We start from the raw sequence: 6,690 nt of genomic DNA on the forward strand, positions 1-6,690 counted from the left end.
TAATTAGGGTATTTATAGTGATTTGGAATTGATCTGATTTAGGTCATACCGAGGGTATTTTAGTAATTTCACTCTTGGGTTTGGGCCTTTAGAGGCTTTGGTCAATATCTTGGGCCTTAGTTTTGTTGACTTGGCCCACCAGGTTGGGATCCTTTGATCCCGTAAAAGATATCATGTTTGAAGAGCCATGACTATCATGTTTTCATTGAGCAGTTGCTTCCCCTTGCACTTCATGGGTTTTTACCAAAAGATGTTTATAACCCTTTGGTTAAACTAGGTTTTTTTTTGAGACCTTTGTTCTAAAAACATAAGTGTTGGTCTATTGGAAGAACTTGAAAAAAAAAGTCCTTACACCGTATGCAAGTTGGAGATGATATTTCCATCAGCTTTTTTCGATGTTATGGTGCATTTAGTTGTACATCTTGTAATTGAGGCAAAAATTATTAGACCATCTCCATATCGGTAGATGTTCCTATTGAGAGGTATACACTTTATTTAATAAGTATACTAATTATAGTTAATTTTTTAAATGCTAACATAATATATCTTATTCTATTACGTATCTTCGAACATTAAAATTGTATATTCTAAATCGAGCACATCCAAAAGGTTGCATTGCTGAAGGTTATTTGGCAAATGAGCGCTTAACATTCTTCTCAAGGTACATGAGTGACATTTACACTAAATTCAATCACAAAGCAAGAAATAACAATGAAGATATAGAAGAGGACACCTTAAAATCAAACCTTTAGGTTTTTAGACCACTTAGACATCCCATTGGGAGGAGTACACCAAAACATCTGGATCATTTGGAGTGTGATCAAATCCATTTCTATGTTCTTCAAAACTACGATCCACTTGTTAAGTTTATCCACTAAGCCATTTTTTATCCCTTGTGTTCTATTAATTTGAATCGTATAATATATTTTAGGTTCTAGAAGTAAATTTTTTTTGTTGTTATATGGTATCATAGAAAACCCAAGTCGAAATTGGAGAAGGAAAGTCCAAGAAATTGTAGAACAGAGATACAAAGAAAAATTTTCAAAATTGATATAAAATCATGTAAGAAATCTTTTGAGCAATAAACCGGGACTTTGTATTTAATTTATTCGCTTTGCTGAAAAAGTATGTTCACATTTGTTTAATTAGGTACGAAAAATGAATGAACTTGGACGATGTGATGAAGACTTATATAATTTGCATTGCAGTCCTTATAGAGCTGTAGGTCATTACACTGTATACATTGTAAATGGTTTCCGATTCCACACTAGTGGTAGGTCAGAAAATAGAGAAATACAAAATTTTGGTGTTATAGTGCGTGGTGATGATGCTTCAGATTAGCAACATTATGATGTTTTGAGATATATATATTGTGATGTAGTGAGGGCTTTTTAAAGAGAGTTGATAGTTATCAAACGTCCCATCTCATCAAAGCCTTTTCATCAATGCATTAGATATGGAAGGATTGTGTATTTTGGTTATTAAAAACCGTTTCCCATTAGTTTTAATTTTAAGTTGGCTGTACTAATTTCCAAACAATGTGATGATATAATATGAAAAGATATGAAATAAAATAAAATAATTTTTCGAGAACAAAATGAATTATTATTTTATGAAATATTATGGAGAAAATAATGAACATATTGCATTGGTCTGTTTGAATTAACAACATGCAAACGTAAAAACATTCATAGTACAAACTTTATTACGTGTTTACCTGATCCATGCAATAATTGATTTTCAATCAAGATTTTGAGATTGATTCCTGACCTCTTCATTCTCATAATGCTTCAAAGGGAAATATATGCAACTAACTTTAGTGGAGCTTGATCATACCAAGTTCCAATCTCATCTTTTCATATTGTTCCCTAGGAAGTGGTTTGGTCAGAATATCTGCAACTTGTTCATTTGTGTTAACATGCTTCAATACAATATTTTTGTGTTCTACATTATCCTTAAGAAAATGATGTCTAATATGTATATGTTTAGCATGTGAATGATGCACTGGATCTTTAGATATACATATGGCACTAGTATTATCACAATAAATAGGAATGCATTCAACTTTAATACCAAAATCTCTAAGTTGCTGTTTTATCCAAAGCATTTGGGAACAGCAAGCTGCTGCTGCTACGTATTCAGCTTCGGCAGTGGATAATGCAACCGTATTTTGTTTCTTGGAACTCCATGAAACTAAACATGAGCCAAGATATTGTACCATACCTGATGTACTTTTTCTATTAACAAGATCACCTGCATAATCTGCATCACTAAAACCTTTTAAATCATAAACATCACTTTTAGGATAAAATAGGGACAAGTCGTCTGTTCCCTTCAAATATCTCAAAATTCTCTTTACTGCCGTGAGATGTGATTCTTTAGGACTTGATTGAAATCTAGCACATAAACCAACACTAAAAGAAATATCAGGTCTACTTGCAGTTAGATACAATAAAGAACCTATCATGCCTCTATACATGGTTTGATCTACGTTGGTCCCATTTAGGTCTTCATCTAGTCTAACATTGGTAGCCATAGGTGTGTGGTTGGTTTTAGAGTTGTTTAGTCCATATTTCTTAAGAAGTTCTTTGATGTATTTTTGTTGATGAATGAAAATACCATTTTCAGTTTGTTTAATTTGCAAACCAAGAAAGAAATTTAATTCTCCCATCATGCTCATTTCAAATTCTGTACCCATAAGGTTAGCAAATTCTTTACATAATAAATCATTAGTAGCACCAAAAATAATATCATCAACATAAATTTGAACAACCAAAATATGAGAACCTTTATTCTTAAAGAACAAGGTTTTGTCGATTTTTCCTCTTACAAAGTTATTTTGAATCAAAAACTTTGAAAGTCTTTCGTACCATTGCCTAGGTGCTTGCTTCAAGCCATATAGGGCTTTGTCAAGCTTGTAGACATGATTAGGACAAGAGGTATTCTCAAAACCTGGGGGTTGTTCCACAAAAACTTCTTCATCAAGATAACCATTCAAAAAAGCACATTTCACATCCATTTGATATAGCTTAAAATTCATAAATGCAGCAAAAGAAATTAAGATTCGGATAGCCTCTAACCTTGCTACTGGAGCAAAAGTCTCAGTGTAATCAATACCTTCTTGTTGATTATAACCTTTAACCACAAGTCTAGCTTTATTTCTAACAATTATACCATGCTCATCAAGCTTATTCCGAAATACCCATTTCAAACCAATAACTTTCTTGTTTTTCGGTTTGGGTTCCAAGTGCCACACTTTATTTCTCTCAAACTCATTTAGTTCATCTTGCATGGCAACTATCCAATCGGAATCCTTTAAAGCTTCCTCGTGATTTTTAGGTTCAAGTGATGATAGGAACGCAAAGTGTGCACAAAAGTTTCTCAATTGAGATCTTGTTTGTGTTCCCTTATTTATATCACTTACAATTGAATCAAGAGGATGATATCTTTGATACTTCCAAGGTTTAGGCACAAATTCTCTTGAAGGAACAGTAGCATGTTCTTGTTCAGTAACTTGATTGACATTCTGTTCAGCTACTGGATCATTTTGTTCATCTGTGGGAACAGCTGGATTGGGAACAGTCTGCTGGTCCTGTTGTGCTGGCAGTTCCTGGATTTGGTCAGTTTCTTCTGCCTCTTCTTGTATTGACTGTTCGCTTGCTGTTCCTCGATCTTGCACTTTTATTCCTTCATCTTCATCTTCCAAATTTGCAAGACCTATTTTAATATTACTTGTTTCCTGTTCACTTGTTGAAAAGTTAGTTTCATCAAAGATTATGTGAACAGACTCTTCTACACTCATTGTTCTCTTATTATATACTCTGTAAGCTTTGCTTTGTGATGAATAACCAAGAAACACTGCCTCATCACTTCTTTCATCAAATTTACCCAAATTTCGTTTTCCATTTACATGTACAAAACATTTGCATCCAAACACACGAAAATAGGAAATATTTGGTTTAACACCTTTAAGTAATTCATAGGGTGTCTTTGAAGTGATTGGTCTAATTAGTACACGATTCAATATATAGCATGCAGTGTTAACGGCTTCTGCCCAAAAATTCCTAGGTAGACCACTAGCAATCAACATGGTCCTTGCCATTTCTTCTAAAGTCCTATTTTTCCTTTCTACCACACCATTTTGTTGTGGTGTTCTAGGTGCGGAAAAATTGTGATTTATGCCATGTTCATTGCAATAATTCATGAAGTTTGAATTTTCAAATTCTTTTCCATGATCAGAGCTAATGTGAACAATTTGATTATTGGTAGATTTTTGCGTTTTATTAGCAAAGGAAACAAACTCATCAAAAGCTTCATCTTTGCTTGCCAAAAATAAGGTCCACGTGAATCTACTATAATCATCAACAACAACAAACACATACTTTTTGCCACTACGGCTTTGTGTTCTCATTGGTCAACATAAATCCATATGAATTAATTCTAATGGTCTAGTGGTAGTCACAACGTTCTTTGATTTAAAGGATGACCGCACTTGTTTTCCTTTAGCACAAGGATCACAAACTTCTTCTTTAAGGAATTTTATAGATGGTAAACCTCTAACTAGGTCTTTTGATCTTAATGTGTTTATCAATGAAAAACTAGCATGACCTAATCGCTTGTGCCAAAGAAGTGGGTCTTCTTCAATAACACTTAAACACGTTAGACTGTTTCTGGGAACAGTGTCCAGGTCCACCACATAGGTGTTCCCTTTTCTGATTCCCTTCAGCACAGGGTCTCCTGTACTGTTCCTAGAAATTATGCATTTTTCAGAAGTAAACTTAACAGAGTTACCTTTGTCGCAAAATTGAGAAATACTTAACAAATTGTGTTTTAAATTCTCGACTAAAAATACATTATCAATGGCATGGGAACTAGACCTTCCAACCTTTCCTTTGGCGATTATCTCACCCTTCATATTGTCACCGAAGGTTACTGTTCCCCCATCATAGGCTTCAAGTGAGAGAAATTTAGATTTATCACCCGTCATATGCTTGGAACACCCACTGTCGAGATACCATGAGTTGTTCCCCCTCACTTGACCCTGCAAAGCAAACTAATGGTTAGGTGCAGGAACCCATTCATCCTTGGGTTCCTTGTCGACAATATTTGAATCACATTTCTTAATCCATGTACGTTCGACATAATTTTTATTTGCTTTGACATGCTGTTCCCTCTTTATACATTGATGTTTTAGGTGTCCACTTTTACCACAGAAGGAACATATTTTGCTACTAGGGAGATCTACATAGAACTTTTCTTTTTATCATTCCTTATATAGCCTAGACCTTCTTTACTTTTGGTTTTAGCATTTAGAATCCATTTGGGAATTTCATTGATTTTCCCTTTTCCTCTTAAGTTTATTTGATCTTTTAGGAACTTATTTTCCTTCTCACTTGATTCTAGTTTTAATTTTATTTCTTGAACTTCCGTGCTGAACTCATGAGTGGTTTTGTCATTTTCAACCGATTTTAATCCTAACAATTTGCTTTGATTTAATTCAATATTAAGAGTGATAAATTCCTGTTTTAATTTCTCCAACTGCTCTTTCAAAATTATATTTTTATCTAATAAATCAAAAAATCTACTTTGTACATCGATTCTAAAGGAGTTTAGATATGAGATATGATCTTCACTTAAGTTAAGATCTTTCTCAATCTGGAGACACTTAGCTGTTTTTTCATCTAGCTTTTCTTGTTTCTCTAAAAGTAATTTGATTAAATTGTTTTTACTCATGTTGGACAGTTGTTTAGGAGATGGAACAGAAAGCATTACCTCTTTTTCTTTGGATTCTTCATGAGATGCCATGAGGCATAGGTTTGCTGTTTCCTCCTCCACTGGAGCTTCTGTCTCAGCCTCGCTCTCCGTATCTCCCCAAGCTGCTATCATTGCTTTTCTAAAATCTGTTTTGAAGTTTCCCTTCTTATATTGTCTTCCAACTTCTCTTGCTTTTCCCTTGCCCTTCTCATTTTTCCATTGAGGGCAATTCTTGATGAAGTGTTCAGTGCTCCCACACTTATGGCATTCAAAGTTTGTCTTCAAGTTCGGTGTTCCCTTCTCTTTGTTATTTCTTTGATTTCCATATCTTCTGTTCCTGAAGAATTTTTTGAATTTTCGAGCCAACAGTGCTGCTTCCTCTTCACCAGTTTCTGATTCATCGCTATCATCTGCTGCTAGAGCCAGTCCTTTGTTTCAGGAACTGTCAGCTGTTCCCAAATGCAATTCATGGGTCATGAGAGAACCAGCCAGCTCTTCCAAATTAAACTTGGTGAAATCTTTGGACTCCTGGATGGCTGTTACCTTTGCTCTCCAGCGTTCGTCTTGAGGAAGACTCCTAAGTACTTTTCTAACTTGTTCATCAACGGGAATGATTCTACCAAGAGAGACTAACTCATTCGTAATATTTGTGAACCTAGTGAACATTTCTTTAATGTTTTCCCTAGGTTCCATTATGAATCTTTCATATTTGGACATTAGCAAATCAATCTTGGATCTCTTTACTTCACTAGTACCTTCATGGGTAACTTCGAGCAGGTCCCAAATCTGCTTAGCGGTTTTGCAGCCCATAATTCGATTGTGCTCATTTGGACCAAGCCCACAGTGAAGTAACTTGATAGCAAGAGCGTTCATCTCCATCTTTTGAAAATCTTCTTTTTCATATTCAGTGATTGGCTTTGGGATTACTTCGTTATT

This window comes from Amaranthus tricolor, chromosome 6, assembly GCF_026212465.1.
Source record: "Amaranthus tricolor cultivar Red isolate AtriRed21 chromosome 6, ASM2621246v1, whole genome shotgun sequence".
NCBI lineage: Eukaryota > Viridiplantae > Streptophyta > Magnoliopsida > Caryophyllales > Amaranthaceae > Amaranthus > Amaranthus tricolor.